Consider the following 25,959-nt stretch of genomic DNA (forward strand, 5'->3'; position numbering starts at 1 on the left):
ATATTATTTGTAAAAGGTTTAATTTAGAGTGTTTCTGGTAACAGTGACTACTACTTTTCAGCGGAAAGAGCCACATTTGTGTGATCAAATGACCAAGCGTAATGAGCAACAGAAAGGAGGCGAGGTTAGCTAGCAGATTGCAAAAATAGCTAAGAAAAGAAAATAAAAAAGCATTGAAAGACAGAGATGTTATAATGCAGTAATGTCTCCTAATTCTGGTCAGAAGGAGCAATAGTATGATACTGCTTTGCTTTTTCTTGTTTTTATATGTATGTTTGTGATTTTGTGCTGCATTAAACGCAGTAGAAACATGCAGATCATTGACTTAAGACCCACAAATGATTAATGTATGGGTAATGGCGAAAGAATTTTCTAAAAATGGAGTTGTCATGGTAATATTCTTTTATTTCAGTTTTTCATAGTATTTGATTTGTCACAAGCTGATGGTGGTGCAGTGGTTAGCACTGTTGCCTCACACCTCTGGGACCCGGGTTCGAGTCTCCGCTTGGGTTGGGTTTGCATGTTCTCCTCATGTCGTCGTGGGGTTTCCTCCGGGTACTCTGGTTTCCCCCCACAGTCCAACAACATGCTGAGGCTAATTGGACTTGCTAAATTGCCCATAGGAGTGTGTGAGTGTACCCTGTGATGGGCTGGCCCCCCTTCCAAAGTAGGCTCCAGACCCCCCGCGACCCAGTCAGATAAGCGGTTTGGAAAATGGATGGATGGATGAAATTTACAGCAATTCAATGTTTTATTACATTTTTTCTGGCCCCTGCTGCCTGAATTTCTCAGAATTTTTTTCAGAAATTCAGATTTTTTTTTTTAACTGTATACTTCGCAGGATGTTCCTCAACAGATTGGTTCTGTGGACTGTGGGGGCGTGGTACACGGGAGGAGCGGACGAGCGCCCAAGACGATTGTAAGACAGACCACCTTGAATTGTTGGAGGTAACACTTGTGATACAGAGAATGTATTGAAGTATTCCCCCCTCCCCTCCCTTTTATCAGTATGCACTGTGCATGGCCTTGGTGTGTCTTGAGTATTACAAAATGCACCATGAACTGTCTATATTATATATCTATATTATATTTTTATTTAGGCCATAATATGTGATCTTGATCTGTGGTTTTGCAGTGAGTTGGAGGGATTTGACAAAAACATCCTTTTAGAAATGCGTGAGGAAGTAAGTTCTTTTCTTTTTGACAAGTAGTGTATCTGTCAGGTTTGCGATGCAACAGAGAAATTATTATTTTTTTGTTTAATCATTGCATGCTATATAAATTATTATAAATAATAGCTTATTCTCCTTGTGATGTGTGTGTGCCTTAAAGTATTGAATAGAAGTAAAAGCACCTACAGTTTCCTCAGTAATGTATTTCATGAACTGATATTTTCCCAACAAAACCCATGTTTGCATTTAAGCCTCTGTCATGGTTTGTACATAATATTTGCAACAATTATGAAAATTTTGCAGAATATGTACTACAAGCCTCTCCAGTTGCAGCCACACCCATATCCAAACTCACATATAAGGTATATTTGTTTATGTGTGTTTCCAAGGTACCAGCATTCCTACAGAACCATGTTGCATAATATATCCACATATAGGGAATTTCAGTGTGAGTCCTGATGCATTATGCATACTGCTTTCAAATCTGTGATCAAAGCATTGACTGCAAAAAACATGGAGACCATAATGTTTCTAAAAGGTGAAAACTAAACATGTCAAGCGCCCCCTACTGGCTGGCTGCAGTACCATTATTAGCACCACCCATCTCAATGTGTTTCAGTGTTTCAGATTTTCCACATCACTTTCATATCTTACCATCTGTACAATAACAAAACATTTATTCTCAATGTATTATTAGTTATGTAATTAATGTCATCTAAAGATGAATGTCATTAATATTATTATTAGAATTAATTTGCATATTTTGAAAATCTATACTTTTCTTCAACACAACTTGCAGCTTCTATCCCAAGCACAATCCACATTTAAAAGTTTATTGACCCAATGATTCTGGTATCACTTACTTTTCAGTAATTTCAAGTAAACATTATCTGTGCTGTATTTGTATGATGAAACCAATCCTTGAGCCCAATATAAAATAACTGAAATAAATACACAGTCATTCAAACTTCAGCACTTTTTAATTTTGTTTTGTATTTCAATAAAAGCTGCAACATCAAATCTGGCCAGTTCTGATCTGCCTGCCATTTTTGCCTAAAAAATAAATGCTGGTGTTATCAAAAACTATGTCATATAGCTATATTCCAGATTTATTACAGCCAAACACATCTGGGAGCTCTCATTACATTTGGGGAAGATGGTGGCGCAGGAGGTAGTGCTATCATTTAGCAACCAGAGAGTTGCAGGTTCGAGCCCTGGTTTCTCCTCACCCCATAAAAAGTGTCCTTCAGCATAATGCTGAACCCCAAATTGCTCCCGGCGTGCAAGTTGGCGCCTTGCATGGCAGCCTCCGCCACCAGTGTGTGGATGGGTGAGTGTGAGGCATGAATTGCAAAGCGCTTTCAGTTCTCATAAAAGTAGAAAAGCACATTTACCATGTTTGTTTTGGAATTTTATTGTATTGGTGTGTAGTCAATCGCTCATGTACACATGCTCAATCGCAAATCGCAAATAACATTTTCACAAGAATTTGGGAGATTGAAATGCTAATTCTATGTGGGTGTACTCAGTGGGAAAGGTGTGTATGTAGGGCATGTCCCCCCCCCCCCCTCCTTCGTGGTGTTAGATATTCTGTTTCCCCCCCTGTGTGTTAAGTAGTGGGGTTGCTCTTGCATGTTTAATAAAAGATTGTATTACACTGCTTGTCCTGGCATATTGCCTGTGGTTTGGGGGGAGGTTAATCTGTGTGTGTGACCGTGAGTGACGCGACATGTGTGCTACAGTATACATCCAGTATGTAACTGTATAAAGTAAAACTCACTGTGTAATATAAAATGCAAATGGATACTGTAATATGAAGCATTGCAGTAAGAGGACAATATTACAGTACAGGGCACATTGTTGGATTACATACCTGTTGGCTCTATGAAATGTTTGAATGGTTGAGGACATGGTTGTTTTCCCATCATTCGGCCGACCAGCCTCAGCCATTGTAAGGCCATGATTGAGGACCTAAATATATATATACAGAACTGTGCAAAAGTCTTAGGCAGGCAAAGAAAATGATGTTTAGATTATCCTCGTGTTGGTGTAAAACTATGATATGATGCCTGTCAAAGTGTGTCAGCTTCACCATTTCAGAACCTCTGCTAAAATCATCCCAGTATTTGCAGCGACCGTCCAGTGCAGCCATGCATTTTTAGACTTGGCCACTAGCAGACCTCATACAGCTAGTCAATCTCTCACTGACTTTTAAACCAATATATTTAATTATTTAATTGAGCTGTTGGTGAAATTTAACAAAATCGTGGAACGGCTGATGTGCCCCTGAAGACAAGTTTGGGAACTGAAGCGGTGTTCATCTAGCCATCCAACTAGATATCAGTAACTTTTTAGAAAACAGAAGAAATTATTACTAGTTTTTATTGTGTTACTCTTAATTTGCACACATTCTAATATTAAATTGTATTTTTTGTTCTAAGCCAAAGTGCACTTGCTACCCAGATAAACAGCTTTAAACATTTCTTTGGACTGCCTAAGACTTTTGCACAGTACTGTACTGTATATGGTAATGCTAAATTGATAACTCCTATCAGTGTTGTGTTTATGGGAAATATGCTAAATTTGCTGATGCAGTCTTCTCAGTTGCCCCTTTGTCCGCCTTACTTACTGTTGCTATGCCTGCTATGTGCTCACTCTGCGTGCCTTAATTATATTATGGGGTTTTATTATTAATTTATTCATAATCATTGTTATTTTTTCAACCTCTGTGTGGCCATAATATTTTGGGTTTTATAGTTACAGTCATGTGAATTAATCTATTTTCTCTGTTTTACCATGAAGTATAAGGTGTGACAGGGGATGATTTTGTGGACATTGGAGAGCAAGATGTTTACCTTTTGTTCCCCAAAAACCTCAGACTGAGGAAATCCCTAATTTACATTTTAAAACTAAAGGCAAGTAAACTGTCTGTTTGATAGCAAGCTCTGTGTTTTTTGTGGTTTCACAGACATACTGCTGTCAGGTCATGGTTACAGAATATATCATATTTAGTTTCATGATCTTTCCCTCAATCAGTCTGGAGTGGAAGCAGAAGACTTCCTAAAAAATAAGCAGGGAAATCAGCGGCAACACCTGAACAAAAGAGATTCAGTGTAAGTATCACACAGTCCTGGAAATAGAAACTAAAGTGGACAGAGCTGTTAAAACACAGACAGCGCAGGTGGAAGTAGAATCAGCAGAATAAGTGGTTCTCACATCAGAAATACTGCTACCATTCATTCTGCTCATTCTATGTCCACCTGCACTCCTCTGTATTCTAACGTTTTTGGTACAAAACTGATATCTTTCTTTTTTCTACACGTCTCCACCAGGCTGTTGTAAGATCATCCCTGGGTGCATCAAAAATGTGTACCACTGCCTGCAAGGGAGCGGAAATTGACTGGAACCCTGTCATAAGCAAAATCTGTACCTCATAAAATTGTTTAAAATCAATATTTCTAATCAAATAGTTTAATTTCTCTATTTTACTTTTTTACCACTTAAAGCACAATGAGGGCTTAAAATTTCAATTCACAAGGTAAAACACCAAATAAAGTGTTTTAACAGAATATTTAATGTAATTTCAAGGTCACAGTAGAGTTGCCCTACAGCCTCGTCGGCAAAGAACAGGAAATTCTGAAAAAAGCCTTAAAAATGCTCCGAAACAGGAGGGAGGACCTCCGAAGGTCAGGAAAGGTAATACATACTGTACATAGGGAACCTGCAAGCAAGTTAAAATTATTCAAGCCCCCTGCAGTCAAATTAAATCATGAATGTAATGTCCGGAATACAGACCTAGTCAGCCAAGGCTGAATAATGTTCCTGTTCATGTTCTGCTTCACTTTCCTGGCTTCTCATGTCGTGGAAAAACTTCATTTCTACTGATTCCATTGTCTAGAAGAGAGAAGGACTTCAGCTTCACTCCAACGGTATGTAGCTTTTCTGTATTTATACCTTATGAGTGTGTAATATATATAGTCATACATTTCATAATTTAGCTTCTAAAATATTGTGCAATCACCAGCCCAATTGATATTTTTGCCATCTTAATCCTCTCAGGATCAGTACAGTATATTTGCAAACATATTTTATGTCTTTACAGACATGTAAGACTGCTGAAAAAAGGTTGGAGAACAGTGGCTCTTGGAGGTAAAATGTGTTTTTACATTTTCCCAGTGCTGCTGCATGATTCACTGTACTGCAGTGTCAGGTTTCCCATTGCCCAGCACACCTCATTTGGCTCAAGAACTTGATGATGTTACGATGATCAGTGTGTTGGCCAGTGAAACTGACAATGTGCTGAACTTTGGGAAATTTTGAAATTTATTATGAACACAGTATATTAATCTGCACAATGTAGCAAAATAGTCTGAAACGTAACTGAGATACAGAGGTTATACACTGATCAGCCATAACATGTGAAGCGAATAACATTGATTATTTGGTTACAGTGGCATCTGGCTGTGGGGGGGTTATACAGGTCCTTCTCAAAACATTAACATATTGTGAAAAAGTTCATTATTTTCTGTAATGTATTGATAAACATTAGACTTTCATATATTTTAGATTCATTACACACAACTGAAGTAGTTCAAGCCTTTTATTGTTTTAATATTGATGATTTTGGCATACAGCTCATGAAAACCCAAAATCTCAAAAAATTAGCATATTTCATCCGACCAATAAAAGAAAAGTGTTTTTAGTACCAAAAAAGTCAACCTTCAAATAATTATGTTCAGTTATGCACTCAATACTTGGTCGGGAATCCTTTTGCAGAAATGACTGCTTCAATGCGGCGTGGCATGGAGGCAATCAGCCTGTGGCACTGCTGAGGTGTTATGGAGGCCCAGGATGCTACGATTGCGGCCTTAAGCTCATCCAGAGTGTTGGGTCTTGCGTCTCTCAACTTTCTCTTCACAATATCCCACAGATTCTCTATGGGGTTCAGGTCAGGAGAGTTGGCAGGCCAATTGAGCACAGTAATACCATGGTCAGTAAACCATTTACCAGTGGTTTTGGCACTGTGAGCAGGTGCCAGGTCGTGCTGAAAAATGAAATCTTCATCTCCATAAAGCTTTTCAGCAGATGAAAGTGAAGTGCTCCAAAATTTTGATTTCCGAATGACAGAAGCGCCTGACCTGGGCTACAGAGAAGCAGCACTGGACTGTTGCTCAGTGGTCCAAAGTACTTTTTTCGGATGAAAGCAAATTTTGCATGTCATTCGGAAATCAAGTACCCACAGTCAGTGATGGTCTGGGGTGCCATGTCAGCTGCTGGTGTTGGTCCACTGTGTTTTATCAAGGGCAGGGTCAATGCAGCTAGCTATCAGGAGATTTTGGAGCACTTTTTCATGAGCTGTTTGCCGAAATCATCATTATTAAAACAATAAAAGGCTTGAACTACTTCAGTTGTGTGTAATGAATCTAAAATATATGAAAGTCTAATGTTTATCAGTACATTACAGAAAATAATGAACTTTTTCACAATATGCTAATTTTTTGAGAAGGACCTGTGCAGTATATAATGTTATATATCAGGCTTCCCCAATTCCAGTCCTGGAGAACCAGTTTGCAAGGACCTGTCAAATACACCTACTAAACCTGGCAATTGGCTGGTGAGCTGAATAAGGTGTTTGAGTATTAAAATCTGGGTGCAGACTAGGCCTGCAGGACTGGAACTGGGGAATCGTGGGGAATTGAAAGTTACCATCACCAAAAATAACTTTTATTTTAAAGTTTCATGATGAAATTAATTTGCTCATCAGGATGTTCTGTTTGGCAAAGTATTCCAGTACTTGGGTTTTAAATTATCCATCGTAAATCTTTGTCACCAGATGCACAGTAATCATCCCGCTAAAGCAGAAGTACGCTGTCATCGTATTAAAGGGGTGAGTCTGCACACAGCATCGGTTGCTCCATCATCCACAGTGTCATTCTCCCAAGTTACTATACAGCAATTAACAATCACTGACAGCCGCTAGTAATTAAATGCCTAATAACCATCATGTAGTGATTGAAAGTGATTCAGTCTCAGCCATGGCAAATGTAATCTTATGCATAGCTATTTAACAACAATAGTATTCCCAGATTGAGGTGAGTACAAGGACAATCTTTTCATAGCTATTTCCTAGCATGGAGTATGGCGTAAGAGGCAAGTTTATGCATGCAGACAATTGCATATTTCAACTGATATGGGAATGCCACTTTGGGGCCAATGACATGCTGACCTCAGTAAAATTCCAGAAGATATTTTTCAGCCTGGATACTTCTCTCCCGTGTAGTAGTTCTCCGCTTTACAGCAACAAGAACTTAACATACATGATGGTACATAAATGTGATCTGCTGATTTCAGATCTGTAAGCATAAATTACCTTTGTTGTATTCCATGGTCTTCAGGCTACTTGGAGTTGCTAAATTGCCCGTAGGAGTGCATGTGTGCGTGAATGGTGTGTGAGTGTGCCCTGTGATGGGCTGGCCCCCCATCCTGGGTTGTTCCCTGCCTCGTGCCCATTGATTCCGGGATAGGCTCCGGACCCCCCGCAACGCAGTAGGATAAGCGGTTTAGAAAATGGATGGATGGATTGTATTCCCTGGCCTTCAGGGAATACTTTTGGTTTTAGCACTGTTCCCCTGTCGCTGCGGATACTTTGGCATGCAAGCCAATAACTCAAAAACCGTTCGACGAATCCTTTTCAATCTTTGTACAGGTATTGGTGAGGAACTAGAACTGATTTAATTTTGAAACAGTCCCAAAATGGAAGCAGCGCCACATAGTGATAATGAAAAAAGCAGCAGTTTTGATGCTTGACCCTGCTAAGACCATAATTCAATAACCGTTTGATGGATCTTTTTCAGTCTTTGCAGAGGCATTATAGGGGGCTGGAATGGAACTGATAAAATTTTGAGACAGCTCGCCAGCAAATATGAAATATGGCTCTCGGGAAATATGAAAGAGCTTTGTGCGTGGAGATGTGATCTTTCCACATGATTTCAAGTGAAAACATGAAAAGGCATCTTTAAAACGAAGGCTTTCGCTATTGCAAATGTCACACTATTTAAGGTCTCAGGAAGTCTAGGGGAAGCACAAATATATAGTGCATATAGCTGTGTCTCACATAAAAAGGTTGTGCATACTCTGCTCATATTGTTCAAAATGGAGTAACACTTTGCCATGAATTTTTAATTTTAGTATGAGCCCATATAGTTAAGTCTTGACTGTTTACACGTAAACACTTAAAAAAGATATAGCTGAGGTCCTGGATTCAGTCTCCTGCATTTTCTCTCTAACCCACTCAAAGAATTTCTTGCAGGGATTAATTCAGTATGTTTTAACAACATATAAAAAGACCAGATGAGTTAGGAGCAACACTTTACTTGAGGGGGCACAAATAATGTAGTAGTACATCCATCCATCTATTTTCCAAACCGCTTCCAATCCTACTGGGTCGCGGGGGGTCCGGAGCCTATCCCGGAAGCAATGTGCACAAGGCAGGGAACAACCCAGGATGAGGGGCCAGCCTGTCGCAGGGCACACTCACACCATTCACTCTCACACACACACCTATGGGCAATTTAGCAACTCAAGTTAGCCTCAGCATGTTTTTTGGACTGTGGGGGGAAACCCCACGACGACATGGGGAGAACATGCAAACTCCACACACATGTGACCCAGGCAGAGACTCGAACCCGGGTCCCAGAGGTGTGAGGCAACAGTGCTAACCAGTGCATCTGTCAGAGTTCGCTGGTTAAAGCGGGTAGTGCGCACAGGCTGACAAGCGGGCAGGAAGCAGGCAAGCAGGCGGAGTACGGGGAAAACGGGGATTTATTCGGGATCGGGACGGAGCAGACAGCACTAAGACTAACTAACATCAATGACGGACCAGAAACTAAGGCAAGACATGGACTGAAATAGACGAGACTGGGCGAAAATAAGTGGACACAGCTGGGCAAGATCAGGGAAGCACACGTGGGTAATCAGGGGGCGTGGCACACACGAGGATCGTACGAGCCGTGCATGACAGCACCACCATGCTGCCCCTGAAGTAGTACACTCTTACTTAATTTATTAATTAACCAGAAAGTATTAGTTATATACTGATCCCACGTTCGTTCATTCTTAATCATAACAGTTACTGTATTTGTTCATCATTTGTACTTGAGTAGTTACTGAGTTATTACTGAGTAATGTATATTTGAATAATATAAAATATAATAATATATGTGCTATAAATCAACAAACCATTGTCCTTTCCTTTTATCCACTGCAGGGCTGCAGGAAGCAGCATACAGAGGAAATGCCTTGGGCGGGATGGTAGCCCGGATCAGGGCTCACATACTGGCTCACATGTGGGCAATGAAGAAGTAGCACTTCACGTGTACGGGAGAAAAACAGCAGCCAGAGGAATCCTATGCAATCTCAGTGAGAATAAACTCCTCAGACCCTAGACTGGGGCAGGAATTGCAGGATTCTCCTCTAGCATTTATTTTGGCATACTGTATTTATTGCTATTATCCTTGGTACATGTTTATATTTGCCAATAATTGAAATTGAAATAAACATGATTATTATTCATCCATCCTCATACCGCATATCCTGGAGACGAGGGCCTGGAGCTTATCCCAGGTAGCATAGGACACAATGGTATACTTTTGGATGGGATGCCAGTCCATTGCAGGGAATGCACTCACTCACACACTGTGGGCAATTTAGAGATGACAGTCTATTATTATTAGGATACCTATAGTTTTTAGTAGTTTTCACTATTATTATGCTTTTTGCCATGGGAGTCTATGGCAGCCCATAGAGCTGATTGGCAACTTTTTTGAAATTTGGCACATCAATAGAGGTCAGTTCCAACTATTCATACCAAATTTGGGTTCAATCCATCCATCACTCTAGCGCCACCCTCAGGCCAAATTTCAAGAAATGTTTTTGCCTTATTCTCTTTCTTATCATTGTATGATTATGCTATTTACTTTTAAGTATTAGCATTACCTGTCTTGGTGACATCCCATAATACAGCTCTGATGACCTGATCACATATAAAACACGTCCCACGCAGCACATTATGCTTTATTATCTATTTATTATTCAAACATCAAACTTTGATGACGTCAATGTATATCCCTGACATAAATCACTGACGTGAAGCTATGGACATCATACTTAACTAGCTGACGTTTTAGTATTTTATATAGCATGATGGGTGCAGATCTAACTTAGTGTATAACTTAGTTTCGGCAGTGGTTTTGCTATGTAGAGTCCATCGTCATGATCCCATACTTAGCGGAAGCGAAAATAGTGTAATTAGTACAAGTACTAAAGAAATGTAATGTAATGTAATACCGAACAGCTTTCAAAAATGCGGTACCGCAATACCTTTTTGGCACCGGTATCCCGCGCAGCATCAGTCTGCCTGAGATATTTGATAAAGTGTGGATCTTCCTATACGTGCAGCTCGAATAAATAAAAACCTCTGCTTTGTATACTTGACAAATCTGTGTGTGTCATCATACTCAAAACCGCCCCAAATAAGCCACGAAATTAACCATGAATTCTACCCTACTGTGGTACACAGCTTTGCTTCTTATGTTTCTTTCACACAAAAAGTTGCAGGTTGATGACAAAACGTGCTCGCGTCCGGACCAATAAGTGCAACAGGGGGGCAGAACTGGGGATGCGATCGTGCTCGGTTGCCGTATAAGGCAGCCGGGCCCAGTGTGGTACGCGCTTAGTCTAATTACAGGTTCTTGTGGGAAGCTTGTGTGATGTATAACCTTGTTCGTGTCAGGTTTCGGGCTGGTTGCGAGCGCGATCGCACGGGCAGGAAACAGGAAGGCAGAACACGGGGAAACTGGGATTTATTAGCACTAAAACGGGACGAAGCACGAACATCGACTAACTAACATCAATGACGGACCAGGAACGAAAGCAAGACATGGACTGAAATAGACAGGACTGGGCGAAAATAATCGGACACAGCTGGGTACAAGGGGGAAGCACACGTGGATAATCAGGGGGGCATGGCACACATGAGGATCGTACGAGCTGGGCGTGACAGTTCGACATACTGATCGCTATGTATCGCGATACAACAGTTTGAAATGTTACCAAAGTGTCATTTTATAATTCCCATATTAAACAAGTTACCGTGCATAGTGCTTTGGGGAGAGACAGACTCCAAGAGTGCAGTTCATTTCACGTGTCTTTAAGTCATTGTCTGATATTATCCAGAGCTGAATGTGTGATTCATGCTTACTACTATATTCTTGCTTTGCAGTTCTTACACAATTTTTTTTCTTATTTACTTCTAAAAGTAAATAAAAAACTTATAAAACTGTCATTATTATATAAGAACTATACGTATTATGATGTTATTATTTAGTTATGTTGTTGCTTGGTTACATTTGATGCCTCCGCACGTGGGAAGCTACCGGTTTGAAAGACGCGGCTTCACTTGCTTTTCTGCACCAAGATGGCAAGGTACGTTGCATTTCTGCTCCCATTTTATCGTATAACTTACCTTATTATTTAGTATCTGTCTTTGTATGTACAGTGGTACCTCAACCCACGAACAGTCCTGATCACGAATAAATCGGGTTACGAACCAGATGTTCCAAAATGTTTTGTATCGGTTGTCGAACCGTGTTTCGGGCCGCGAACACACAAACGAAAAGGGTCCAATGAAAGCTCCCCAAAGAACCACCTGAAACGCGAAGAAATGTCCAGTATAATAATAATTAAAAAAATCATATTTTCGAAATTACTGCATTTGACTGTTATTCAGTCTTTTAATGTTGATTGTTTAGTTTTTTGGGGGGATGTTTTGTGGTTCTTTTCCGTGTTTTGGCGTCTTTCGAGCGACCAGCGTATGCTCAGTTTTAATGTTTTATTTAATTTAGCATTTGTTAGCATGTAAATGTAAATGTATGCTCTCAGTTATATGTGCACAGTCTGTCATAATTTGATTGTACGGTAGGGGGTGTTGAGTTGTACTGCGTGTGCTCGAATTGTATATATGTATGTATAGAGTGACCTAAAGAGAAAGACGGCGATATGTCCTAGTTCATGGTGAATAACGTGTTGTGTGAACTTATTTTTCCATTTATAAATCCTCTATTATTGTTAGTCTTCTCCCGATTTTCTTATCGCTGCACCGACAGTTTGACGTGCCAACAGCATTATTTGTTACAAGTAAAGTTATTTTAATTTAAGTCTATATTCTTGGTCGCGTTCTCCCCATGTTGTCGTGGGCTTTCCTCCGGGTACTTGCTAAATTGCCCGTAGGAGTGCATGTGTGAGTGAATGGTGTGTGAGTGTGCCCTGCAATGGGCTGGCCCCCCCATCCTCGATTTTTCCCTGCCTTGTGCCCATTGCTTCCGGGATAGGCAACCCAGTAGGATAAGCGGTTTGGAAAATGTATGGATGGATTCTTGGTCACAGAAAAATATTAAAAATTGAAGGAAATGCAGCGTTTCTGAAGTTTAAACATATTGAACATAATACACATTTACATTATTTGAAATGGGAGAAATTGATTGAGGTCACGCACTTTTCACGTCAGGAACTAAGTTAGTGATACGAGGTATGACTGTATATTGAAATATGTTTGTGTAAAATTCAGTATATTGTTTGGATTATATTTAAATTTTATGTGCAGGTTAGTTAGTGTCATATGCAGGGTTGCCAACCCTCACTCAAGATTTCTTGTAGTCAATCTGTTTTGTTCCATTATAAACCTAAAATTAGCTGCATCAAAAGTGTTGGGGTAGTCTGCAAACCCTCCAGACTATTTACAAGGTAGTAAGACTGTTACACATATGGAGATGAATGTGCAGATTTGTCTGGAATTGAGAATCTCACGCCAGCCAGCTGACCAAAGATAGCAGCTTTGCCTGTGCAGTAATGCGGTTGTTGATTGGGAAGGTGTGGGTCAGTGCAGAAGTGTAGTCCACATGTCAGGAGTGACTGACAGCTCCATTGCATTGCCTGTATGTCGTTTTTCCTCATTCAGAATCAGACGAATGGAGAAAGCTGTTTGCTGGAGCGACGACAGATACTGGGCAACTTGGGACAAGTGGGGAGAGGTGATTGACTGGGAAGATGAGAAAGAGCTGTGCTCCCCAGCAGAATCACCTTCTGACCAGGCTGACAGTTCCACTGAGTCACATTCCCGAAGGCGAATTGCCAAGGCAGTTAGCTGGACGGATGATGCTTATTGGGCAGCCTGGGACAAGTGGGAAGAGATCATCTGCTGGGGTAATGAAGAGGAGTGCTCCCAAGTAACTCCACCCACTAGCCAGCTTGGGAGGGATAAGGGGATAGATGTACATGGGTTGGAGGCTTTTGTGATGAATAACAGGACAATCTCCATAAAGCCTGTAGACAACCATCGAGACAGTCTGGAGATAGGAGGTAGACAGGAGATAGGAGGTGTGCTGGTAGACCTCTGCCAGTTTGATCTCGAATATTTAGATCAAAGTAAATTTGATTTTGAAATTGTACAAGTACAAATTGGAGAAGTCAAAGTGGAGGAGACTAGAGAAAAGGCTTTTGAAAAAGCATTTGAATTGGAAATTGTGGATGTGGCAGTAGAAGTTATAAACAGTGAATTCCAGCTGAATGCTATAAATTTGGATATTGTTGAAACTAAGGTGGACAAATTATTATTGGAAGAACTGATCGTTGGCGATTTAGAAGCAGGCAATGTGAAGGTGTCAGTGTCAAATGGCAATGTGGTGAAGGTAACCTTAAGGTACCCTTCACCACAGAGGAACAGAAGGACCAGGCAACCTTAGACCATACTCTCTGGTGGTTGACTCGTGGCAACTGGACTTGTCTCTGAAAGTTAGAAACATTTCGCTGCTCATCCAATCAGCTTCTTCAGACTGAGGGAGGTAGTAAGTGTCCACATATTTATCCTCCTGGGTAAGTAGTATAAGGGGGCTCGTTGAGTGAAACAAAGTGGGGGGGGGGGGGGGGGGGAGTTGCGGGTAGATGTAACCAGTCCCTCCTACTCCAATAGAGTGGGTCGTTAAGGGTGGTCCACCTGGTGGAGGTGTGAATTGGGTCTGTTTTTTTCCTGGGAATAATTTTTGTTTTGGCAAATGATGAGAGGGCCGCAGGTTAAATTGGAGACAGGTTGTGCCTAATGCCTCTACCTCTGTTGAGTGAGGGGTTGTGCATTTGCACATGCAAAGCTGCTTGGACGAGCGGTGAAACGTTTCTACCTTTCAGAGAGGTACAATGTCTTTGGATGTCTTTTGTCTTGTGCAGTCTGGGAGTTGACTGAATGCTGGGGCGGGGGTAGCTTTTCCTTTGTAGTGGGGTCCGGTGGGGCGCCTTGGGCTCTGTGGGGCCCGGTGGTGCTGCTGCCTTGGGCCCTGGTCTGGATGGGCCTGGGCCCCCCTCCCTGGATGGATTTTGGGGAACGGGGAGTGCCTATGGGGGTCAGCGGGGGAGCTGGCTCCGGGGGGGGAGGTATTTTGCCCCCCCCCATTCCTTTCCTCCCCATCCCTAAATGCTTCCCTCCTCCCGCTCCATCACACCACCACACATGTAGGGCTTTGAGGTGTAGGTGCGTTGCTGGGATGCAGGGTAGGTATTCCTCCTCTGTCCCCTCGCGACCACCTGTACCTCATTCATACACTACAACGTAGACACTCTCATTACTTACTCTCTCATGACACATACATTTAGGGCGTTGGGGATGGGCACACAGAATGGCATCCAGAGGGCGGTCTGTTCATTCAGCCTTACCTCTGGTGCCAGGGCCCACATCTCAATTTTAATCACACATAGACATTGAGGGCTCTGGGGAGAGGCCGAGCTAACACCAGCTGTTGGTCGGCAGGGGGTGGTTAGTGCCATGCCCTTCACCTGTTTTAAAAGCACTTTAGAACAACACACACCAACACCACATCTGAGCGGGCGAAGGGGGGCATGGGGTCTTTTCACACCCCCGTTCCCTGTTCGCCATTTGGGGCTGAGAGGAAGAGCTGGCCGTCTGGTCGGGGTCTGGGCTGGTGGGCTTCTTGGCTACTGTGGGGTCCGGGGTGATCTTCTGGTCTCCTCGCCAGAGGAAAAATAGGGGTCCACATAGAGTATATATGGGGAGTGAGAGTATGTGTACAGCGTTCATTTCTCTGTGTGTAAATGTTGGGTGAATGTGTAAATATTTGTTTATGTCTGCATGAGGGTGGGAACGTATGCTTGTATATGTGTGTGCCTGTTTGTCTATACACACGTGTCAGGTTGGGTCCTAGACTCCACCTGAAATAACATCTCGGGCACAATAAAGTGGTCCTCCGCAGAGGGGGGGTGGTGGAGGGAAAAAAAAAAAGCTTGTGACCCACCGACCGATTTCTTATTTGATTACTGTTGTTCCTTGTTTTGTTTTTGACCCCTCGTGGTCTGCTTTTGTTTTTATTAGTGTCTCTAGTGTTTTTCCCCTTTCCTCCTTTGAATCCCTGAGTGAGTCGTCCACTCTCTGTTTCTGCTTGCTCCATGACACGCTGTCGCTCTCAATCCGCCCTGGACCTGTGACAGTATTTCTGTTTTTGCTTTTGTTTGGACGTACTGAGTTTAGGATACCTAGCTTAGAAGGAATAGTTTAGCCTGTCATGTGTAACGTTGTTAAATGCGCTGATATCAGTGTTATGTCACAGTACCAGAAACTTAAAATGGTACATTTTGTTTTCTTTTTGTTTTCTTGCAATTACTACATACAAATGTTTAATGTTTTGCTGACATCTAATTAGAAAATAAATGCATTTATGCTTTAAATGATCTTTTTGTTGTCTTCAATCATTTCAACAGGTGAAAATGACCTGAAATCAATGAGTTTGAACACTGGACACTACATTCCGTGTTTGTGTATAAAGTCATGTTTAGCGGACATGCGAGTTCATTCGTATCCTTTTCCCCAGAGACAAAAAGTAGGCTAGGCTAATGGGAAAAAACACACACAAATATATGGACCTGATGTCAGTGTATTATTCATGAGGTTTTGTAATATCTGAGACCAAATTAAACTTAATCTGTGTATTTAATGGATTTATGTGCTATTGCTACGGGTTTAATTGGTAAATAGGCCTTTTTCCAAGCAATTGAATATTTAAATGGGAATGTTTTACGTTATTGATTTAGCTTTAATCATGAAGTACCAAGCTTGATATCAATCCATGTCTAATGTGACATATTCAGGACACGCAAAGTCTATACACATAGGCACAGACTATGGCTGGGATTCGTGTGGCCTACCCTGCAGATGGGAGGCCAAAACTGCATGGTATATATTCTTTAAATTTATTTAATATTAGTTACATAATTACTCATATAGACCATGTTAATACTTAACAGTGTATGTAAAGAAAATTATACTCTCATTTGACATTAATGTGTGAAGTGCATGTAAGTATGGAATATCCATCCATTGGCTGTAGCACTTATCCTATTCAAGGTCAAAGCCAGAAGCTATGGATGCAAGACTGGGACAACAGGAGCTGACCCTGACAGGAAGCTCATCTCATAATGATATTCCCCACACCGTGCTGCTACTTGCAGAGCTTTGCTGGGGTAGGTGGTGTGGCTATCATACCAGCCGGCGACGCATCCAGTTAGGATGCTCTTGATGACACAGTTATAAAGTGTCCTGAGGATAAGGGGACTTGTGCCACACCTTTTAGCTCGTCGGAGGTAGAAGGGCCGCTGCTATGCATTTAAATTTTTCCCAATATGATAAATGTAGCGTGGAAAAAGTAACCATATCAGTTTACATGGGCTTCTACAGGGGTTAAGTATCCATCCATCCATTTTCTGAAGCCACTTAATTCCAACTGGGGCTGCCTGGGGACTGGAACCTATCCCAAGAACACTGGGCACAAGTGGGAACCAACCCTGGGGAATCACCAACACACCACAGGGTGCACACACAACTACAGGACCAATTTAGACTCACCATTCAACCCCTCTTGAATGCTTTTGGACCGTGGGAGGAAACTACAGCGCCTGGTGAAAACTCAGACAAACAGAGGGAGAGCGTGCAAACTCCACGCAGAAAGGACTTGGGATTGAACACAGGACCTTCTTGCTGTAAGGCAGCAGGGCAAACCACTGCGCCACCATGCTGCCCCCGTGTTAAGTATGATAAGTAATATGACAAATGTCATAGCTTAGCTATACATATGCATAAAATGTACGGAAAGACGATATAAACATCTTGTTACTGGTTCATAATCATAGTGAGAATATCTTATTGTTATGCAAACGTTAGTGCTTCCTTTGTTTCTGATTTGTGTCTTCAGGATCTCCAGGGCAGCTTGTGGACAAACAGGAGGTGACGCCTATGAAAGGAGACACAGTCAGTATTCAGTGTCACTATACTGACATTTACATTGACATGATGTGGTGTAGGATAGGCAGGGGCTCCTGTGTAGAGAATCCTGGGAGTTTGGATGGGAGGCCTGTGGAGCTCAGTGATGAAAGAGTTAATAAAATGCTCAGCGTCACAGTGAGGCGACTGGAGAGGAAGGACACGGGCTGGTACCTGTGTGTGGCAGGAAACCTGCAGACACTCCTTCCTATTAAAGTCAATGCACAACCACATACAGCACTGAATGTAAGTAATTAATTAAAATTTGTCGTTTTTGACGACAAATTGAGTCGTTTATACTCTATTACAAATAAATAAAGGCTAAATGGATCCCAAATCTTTCCCTCGTGAAGGGAGTTGGCGCATTTTTTTGGGAAGAATCTGTTTGGGGGAGGGGGCGTGCACTGTACTCACTGGGGTATTACCAACAAGCACCAGGGTGAAAAAAATACTCAGCTAAAAAGAATGAAATTAAGCAGTTTTAGCTGACTTTAGCGGACATTCTTATAATAAACTCATTTCTTACGGGTATTATACTTGATATATGAAGTATGTTAACACCCCTTGGCCTAGATTTGTGATCTTTCATTCCTCTGAATCCTTTGCTCATCCCGATTCAAATTCATCCATTGCCGTTAATTTCCTTATTGGATTTTCTGTCATTCTGAATTTTTCAGAAAACCTACTTTTGTGAACTTGTCCTAGGCAGTTGATCCAATCACCACCAAACTTGGTGTGCATGATCTACAATATAGGGGACCAAAAGGTATTCAAAGAATCATGCTATATCAAATGCTATGGCCACTGTCGTCCAAAGAATTTCATGACAAAGCCACTAAATAGGATGTTAGGCAATAACTCAGCAATGATTTGTTATTGGAATTTAGTGAACATTTTGCACAGGCCAAAAATTTGGTCCAATCTTCAATTTTTTAATTTGGCACCCTGACAGAGGCCCATCCAAAATACTGGCTCACCAAATTTGGGTTTAATCCATTCATTCCTGTAGCAACAGCATCAGGCCAAATTTCAAGATATGTTTCTGCATGTAAATTCTGAATTCTTAAGCCTGGGATTATGATCTTCGGTGTGTTTAAAGCCATGGCTTGTCTAACTTCGTTTGCACTCATTAATTAAGTCTGTCATATTGTCATTTTGAATTTTTCTGAAAAAAAAGTTTTTTGGAAACCTAGGCTGTTGATCCAATCATCATCATCAAATTTGGGGTGCATCATCTAGAAGGGATTGTGACCAAAGGTTACTAAAAGTCAGATGCTATGGCCACTATCATCCAATGAATTTGATGACAAAGCCACTGAACAGGATGTGTGGCCATATCTCAAACAAAACTTTGATTGGTTAAAATTGATTTGGTGACTGGACTTGGGGCCCAATTCTGAGGAATAAAAACAAAAATAGTGTCATTCCACCACTAGGTGGTGTTGCAATAAGTAAACATGCCTTGTGGCTAATAACTGTTGAATGGATTGACCTGGGGGGGGCGGCATGGTGGTGCAGTGGTCAGCACTGTTGCCTCACACCTCTGGGACCCGGGTTCGAGTCTCCACCTGGGTTACGTGTGTGTGGAGTTTGCATGTTCTCCCCATGTCGTCGTGGGGTTTCCTCCAGGTACTCCGGTTTCCTCCCACAGTTCAAATACATGCTGAGCCTAATTGGACTTGCTAAATTGCCCGTAGGTGTGCGTGTGAGCGTGAATGGTGTGTGAGTGTGCCCTGCTATGGGCTGGCCCCCCATCCTGGGTTGTTCCCTGCCTCGTGCCCATTGCTTCCAGGATAGGCCCCGGACCCCCCGCGACCCAGTGGGATAAGCGGTTAAGAAAATGAATGGATGGATTGTCTTAGTACCCAGCCTCATAAGTGAAACCTGAGGAACTTTTGACTTGCAAAGCGATTTGTCCATCACATTCAAATGATTTTGATGGTGATGCCGCCAATCACTGTGTGTTAACATATCTCAGCAATTCTTTGGTCCTTTGAGGCCAAACTTGGTATTTTTACTTGGGGCTACACCTTTGGGGAGTGCATCAAATTCTGTGTCATTTAACCACTGGGGTGGGACACGTTTCATTGACCTACAATATTTTTTCTAATACATTTTGATGTATTGGCCTTTCAAAAGTGGTTGCTATGACTGGGGATTGTCAGGATTTGTCAGTGTTTTTTGTAGCCTTTTGATCACCTTCATATCTATTCATAGACATCGTTTTTAAATGTGCAACAACATGGATTATTTGTGCCTGTGAAAGTCTTGACAGCCAGCTGATCGGCAGATTTATTTGCAAAGCCTTCACTACATAATGTTCATACCTCAATTCTTTTCATCTTTCCCAGCTAACGGCCTCCAGATTCTACCAGTAGTACAGAAGTACAGAGCAGCACTTGGTCACACTTTAAAGTGCAGTTCAGTCTTTAAAAAATCAACTAGCTAAAGTGTGATTTTGATGATGTTACCACATGTTATATAGTAGTTAAGAAATTGAAGTCATTTTGGATAAAAGCGTCTGTTAAATGCTGCACATGTAAACCGAATGAATGTAAACCTAAATTAAATAATAAGACAGTGCCCTAAATTAAAAACTAACAGATGGAGGAGTGTAACTGCTGTTAGGATCAGTTATGCTGCTTTACATTTATTTAATTAATTTAAATATAAGAATGATTTAAACATAACTGAATCCGCAGTATTATTTTATTTAAATGAAGAATTTAGTAATTAACATAATTATAATTAAAGGCATACGTTTGTAAGGAGCTTTCTAGTATTTCTATAGAGGAACTAATCTGGCGTTTGAGTTGCGGTCTGGTCAGTTTTGCTGGTGACATTTTCGTTTCGATCAGGTAAGTGCGGGACTTGTTATGAGGCTGAGAAAGTGTTTTAATTTATAAGTGTCAATATTCATGGGGATTGGAGTTATTGTATAAGCTGCAGTCATAAGTTTTCTTTCTTTAACTCCTCTTGAATTATCGCGGCCAATGAGGTATGAGATTTTATGTCCAATTTGCAAGTTAATGGCGTGAGCGAGCTGTATTCTTGTTTGTCTTTGGTTATTTTTAGAAGAATGCCTGTGTTTTTGCTGATTAATTTTATGATTTATGTGCTTTTTTTATCTAGTTCTCACGGCATGCCTGACCGGATAGATATGTGAATAAATGCCCGTGATCAGAGATCAACTTGTGTTCGTTATTGAGGGGAGTTACAAGTGGAGGGGGCGCCGCGGTGGCCTCATAGGAAAGTTACGTATCATCATCGTCATCATCATCATCCATCCATCCATTTTCCAAACCGCTTATCCTACTGGGTCACGGGGGTCTGGAGCCTATCCCAGAAGCAATGGGCACGAGGCAGGGAACAACCCAGGATGGGGGGCCAGCCCATCGCAGGGCACACTCACACACCATTCACACACACATGCATTCCTCCGGGCAATTTAGCAAGTCCAATTAGCCTCAGCATGTTTTTGGACTGTGGGGGGGGAAAACCGGAGTACCCGGAGGAAACCCCACGACGACATGGGGAGAACATGCAAACTCCACACACATGTGACTGCGGAGACTCGAACCCGGGTCCCGGAGGTGTGAGGCAACAGTGCTAACCACTGCACCACCATGCCGCCCCATCATCATCATCATTATTATTATTATTATTATTATTATTATTATTATTATTATTATTATTATTATTATTATTATTATTATTACTACTACTACTACTACTACTATGTAATAGGCTTTGCTAAGCAGGTAAATTCATGTGGACTTGTTCTTTTCATATTAAGACATTAATACCAACTAGTTTTAAGAGTAGTGGAATCTTACACTTTTTTTCTTCCGTTTGTGGCGCCCCCTGGATGGATGTCGCCCTTAGCATTTGCCTATATTGCCTATGCCACGGGCCGCCCTGACTTTAGCCAAAGAGAGTCTCTTCTCATTTTGAGTCTATTTTAAGAAAAAAAAATTGCTTTTTCAAGACACTTGATGTTCTTTGTTTGATCCCTGTCTTTTTTTTGCTGGTTCTTTGCAGCAGAAAACTTAAGGTAATTTCTAGAGTGTAATATGGACAATTTCATTCATTTTGCTTGTTGTTTGTTTTCAGCAAAACATTACTGTAATTTCTACCCTCCAATAAAGAAAAAAAATCTCTGTGAAAGAGTTTTTATTGACGTGTAAAATGTACGACGTACAGTGGTAAGGGAATGTGATCTCTACATGTTGGTTAATGACATGCATGTATGTTTGCGTCATTTCATTTCTTGGTAAGACATTTTATTATGAATTTATCCTTGAGTGAACTAAGTATGCTTAAGAAAAGTTTGCCTATTTCCAGTTACTTAATGACCCGTACCAATAATAATTGATAGTTTGTTAATTAATGATATTTTCATGACTTTACTTGATGGGGCACATCATTATTAACTAATTGATGAAGTAAGTATGTAATTAAAAATAAAATATGTGTAACGGAGAATGTAGCAATCTAGATCATGGGTATGTGAATGAGAAGCCAAAATTGCCTGTTTTTTGTGTTGGTGGCAGTTGACTATAGTTTGACTTAAAGCAGACGTTTCTGTACGGAACTGCTCCAAGACCTTTGTTTTTGTACCTTTCCATGTAGCTGATGTGGAACCGTTAAGGGCTGAGTACCAAGTATCTTCCTGTACTCACACATCAAAGCTGCTCTGCACCCTCACAAAGGCTTAAGGTATGATATCTGCAGAAAATCCATCCATTTTCCAAACCGCTTATCCTTCTGGGTCACGGGGGTCCGGAGCCTATCCCGGAAGCAATGGGCATGAGGCAGGGAACAACCCAGGATAGGGGGCCAGCCCATCGCAGGGCACACTCACACACCATTCACACACACATGCATTCCTCCGGGCAATTTAGCAAGTCCAATTAGCCTCAGCATGTTTTTGGACTGTGGGGGGGAAAACCGGAGTACCCGGAGGAAACCCCACGACGACATGGGGAGAACATGCAAACTCCACACACATGTGACTGCGGAGACTCGAACCCGGGTCCCGGAGGTGTGAGGCAACAGTGCTAACCACTGCACCACCATGCCGCCCCATCATCATTATTATTATTATTATTATTATTATTATTATTATTATTATTATTATTATTATTATTATTATTATTATTATTACTACTACTACTACTACTACTACTACTACTACTATGTAATAGGCTTTGCTAAGCAGGTAAATTCATGTGGACTTGTTCTTTTCATATTAAGACATTAATACCAACTAGTTTTAAGAATAGTGGAATCTTACACTTTTTTTCTTCCGTTTGTGGCGCCCCCTGGATGGATGTCGCCCTTAGCATTTGCCTATATTGCCTATGCCACGGGCCGCCCTGACTTTAGCCAAAGAGAGTCTCTTCTCATTTTGAGTCTATTTTAAGAAAAAAAAATTGCTTTTTCAAGACACTTGATGTTCTTTGTTTGATCCCTGTCTTTTTTTTTGCTGGTTCTTTGCAGCAGAAAACTTAAAGTAATTTCTAGAGTGTAATATGGACAATTTCATTCATTTTGCTTGTTGTTTGTTTTCAGCAAAACATTACTGTAATTTCTACCCTCCAATAAAGAAAAAAAATCTCTGTGAAAGAGTTTTTATTGACGTGTAAAATGTACGACGTACAGTGGTAAGGGAATGTGATCTCTACATGTTGGTTAATGACATGCATGTATGTTTGCGTCATTTCATTTCTTGGTAAGACATTTTATTATGAATTTATCCTTGAGTGAACTAAGTATGCTTAAGAAAAGTTTGCCTATTTCCAGTTACTTAATGACCCGTACCAATAATAATTGATAGTTTGTTAATTAATGATATTTTCATGACTTTACTTGATGGGGCACATCATTATTAACTAATTGATGAAGTAAGTATGTAATTAAAAATAAAATATGTGTAACAGAGAATGTAGCAATCTAGATCATGGGTATGTGAATGAGAAGCCAAAATTGCCTGTTTTTTGTGTTGGTGGCAGTTGACTATAGTTTGACTTAAAGCAGACGTTTCTGTACGGAACTGCTCCAAGACCTTTGTTTTTGTACCTTTCCATGTAGCTGATGTGGAACCGTTAAGGGCTGAGTACCAAGTATCTTCCTGTACTCACACATCAAAGCTGCTCTGCACCCTCACAAAGGCTTAAGGTATGATATCTGCAGAAAATCCATCCATTTTCCAAACCGCTTATCCTTCTGGGTCACGGGGGTCCAGAGCCTATCCCGGAAGCAATGGGCATGAGGCAGGGAACAACCCAGGATAGGGGGCCAGCCCATCGCAGGGCACACTCACACACCATTCACTCACACTTGCACTCCTACGGGCAATTTAGCAACTCCAGTTAGCCTCAGCATGTCTTTGGACTGTGGGGGGAAACCGGAGTACCCGGAGGACACCCCATGACGACACGGGGAGAACATGTCTGCAGAAAATCTCCCTGGAAATCACCAACTTAGGGCACCGTCTTTAGGTTTGCATTCATTCGGTTTACATATGCAGCATTTAACAGATGCTTTTATCCCAAATGATTCCTATTTCCTAACTACAGGGGACAGTCTGGCTGGAGCCACTTGGGGTTAAGGGTCTTGCTCAGGGACCCAATGGTGGTAGTGCTGGACATAGGTTTCAAACCCACCATCACCTGTTAGCCCAGCGGCGAGTATCCTACCACTAGGCCACCACCACCATCTTTAGGTAAAACAACAGAGCAATAGAAAATATTGTATTAATTACTAATTAAGTAAAAAAAATTTTTGTCAGAAATGTGTTAGTAGGTAAGAAAGACATTAAGTAATGCTTAATCTTGTATGACTTCATTGGGTGTTAAGGGGCATGCTTCAGGATTTACTGATGTGTACATTGTTAATAAATGCATTAACTCATGGTTACTTTGGCATTCATTTCTTAATATATGCTTATTTGTTGACCAGTATTGTAAAGTGTTATGGACAAACCTGTCTCTGCCCTGGCCTCACTGAGGTCCATTTTGAAGTGAAGCTCCTCACCAGAATTTTTCACAACGCTTTCTCTAAAGAGCTTTACAACCTCTAGTAGATCACTTACCTTCTTCCATCCAACTATCCATTTTCCAAACCGTTTCTCCTACTGGGTCGCGGGGGGTCCGGAGCCTATCCAGGAAGCAATGGGCACGAAGCATGGAACAACCCAGGATGGGGGGCCAGCCCATCGCAGGGCACACTCACACACCATACACTTTCACACACACACACACACCTAAGGGCAATTTAGCAACTCCAGTTAGCCTCAGCATGTTTTTGGACTGTGGGGGGAAACCAGAGTACCCGGAGGAAACCCCACGACGACATGGGGAGAACATGTAAACTCCACACACATGTAACCCAGGCGGAGACTCGAACCTGCGTCCCAGAGGTGTGAGGCAACAGTGCTAACCACTGCACCACCCTGCCGCCCCTACCTTCTCCCAATTTGAAATAAATGAAGCCTTTTCTGGTTACTGTAATCAGTTTTACACCACACATTCACAAATGAATGAAAACATGAAAACCGTTGTCTGACTGAATCAGCCATATCTATACAGTCAGTCAAAGGCCATTTGGGCTGCTGCCCCTGTCTGCACTTCGGCTGCTACAGCTGCTGCTTGTTTCATGGTGTGTAGAACAAATGTAGGTATATAGACATATTTATTCAAAGCAAAGCTTTATACATCACAGCTCACCTGAAGCCTTTAAATAAGTGATTCTAAAGGCTGAACTCTGCTTAAAACCCTGGGTGTCTAATGAAACTGCACTTAAGAAAACAAGTCCATATTTATAAAACTGCGTGTGCACATGGCTCCACATAACTTGTTTATATTTCACCAAAATCTTGAAAATATACGCTTTAAAAAAAGCTCAGTCCCACTCAATACACTCCCGCACAATTCAGTACAAATAGTTATAATCAATATAAAGGCATTTGTGCTTTTCTAAATGTTGATATATATATAAACAAGTTTGCACATTATTGCACTCCAATGGCATTAAATGGAAGATCAAAAATGTGATCTTAAAAACGTGTTTATGCAATAGTATAAATTTTATTCCCCCTTGACTTTTGTTGGGACAAAGTACAGCAGGTGTCTGTGTGTAGGAGATATAAAAACAACTGAAGATTAATTCATAAATAAAAACATCTATCTTAAAAACATTACATTTACAGTTACTGTAAAATGGGTCTTTTTTGCAGTGTAATAGTTGCCGATCCTTATCACGACCACCACAATTTTTACAAAACCTTTAACTATGTATCAGCTTGGTACAATTTTTATTTAAACGCTTCTTAAAACACTACTTACCTGCAGAATGTGTCACTGTGTGATTATCTCGGCAAACTGAAACTCACCCCCCAAGGCAGACATGAAA

The 25,959-nt window shown here is 41.3% G+C and overlaps 2 protein-coding genes and 1 long non-coding RNA gene across 4 annotated transcripts in view; 2 read left to right on the plus strand and 1 right to left on the minus strand.

Annotated features, from left to right (window-relative positions):
- LOC125722800 (uncharacterized) overlaps positions 1-9,577 on the plus strand; it is a 70,161-nt gene extending 60,584 nt beyond the window's left edge. For both annotated transcript variants that reach the window (XR_007386609.1, XR_007386610.1), the window contains exon 5: positions 9,439-9,577. This is a non-coding gene — a long non-coding RNA (uncharacterized LOC125722800). The remainder of the gene's footprint in view (positions 1-9,438) is intronic.
- LOC125722780 (uncharacterized) overlaps positions 1-14,117 on the plus strand; it is a 68,403-nt gene extending 54,286 nt beyond the window's left edge. Inside the window, exon 3 of the mRNA XM_048998983.1 lies at positions 14,069-14,117. The gene's annotated coding sequence lies outside the window, so the exon portion shown is untranslated. The remainder of the gene's footprint in view (positions 1-14,068) is intronic.
- LOC125722753 (protein NLRC5-like) overlaps positions 1-25,959 on the minus strand; it is a 519,818-nt gene that overhangs the window by 192,249 nt on the left and 301,610 nt on the right. The window lies entirely within an intron of this gene.

This window comes from Brienomyrus brachyistius, unplaced genomic scaffold (assembly GCF_023856365.1).
Source record: "Brienomyrus brachyistius isolate T26 unplaced genomic scaffold, BBRACH_0.4 scaffold42, whole genome shotgun sequence".
In the NCBI taxonomy this organism is placed as follows: domain Eukaryota; kingdom Metazoa; phylum Chordata; class Actinopteri; order Osteoglossiformes; family Mormyridae; genus Brienomyrus; species Brienomyrus brachyistius.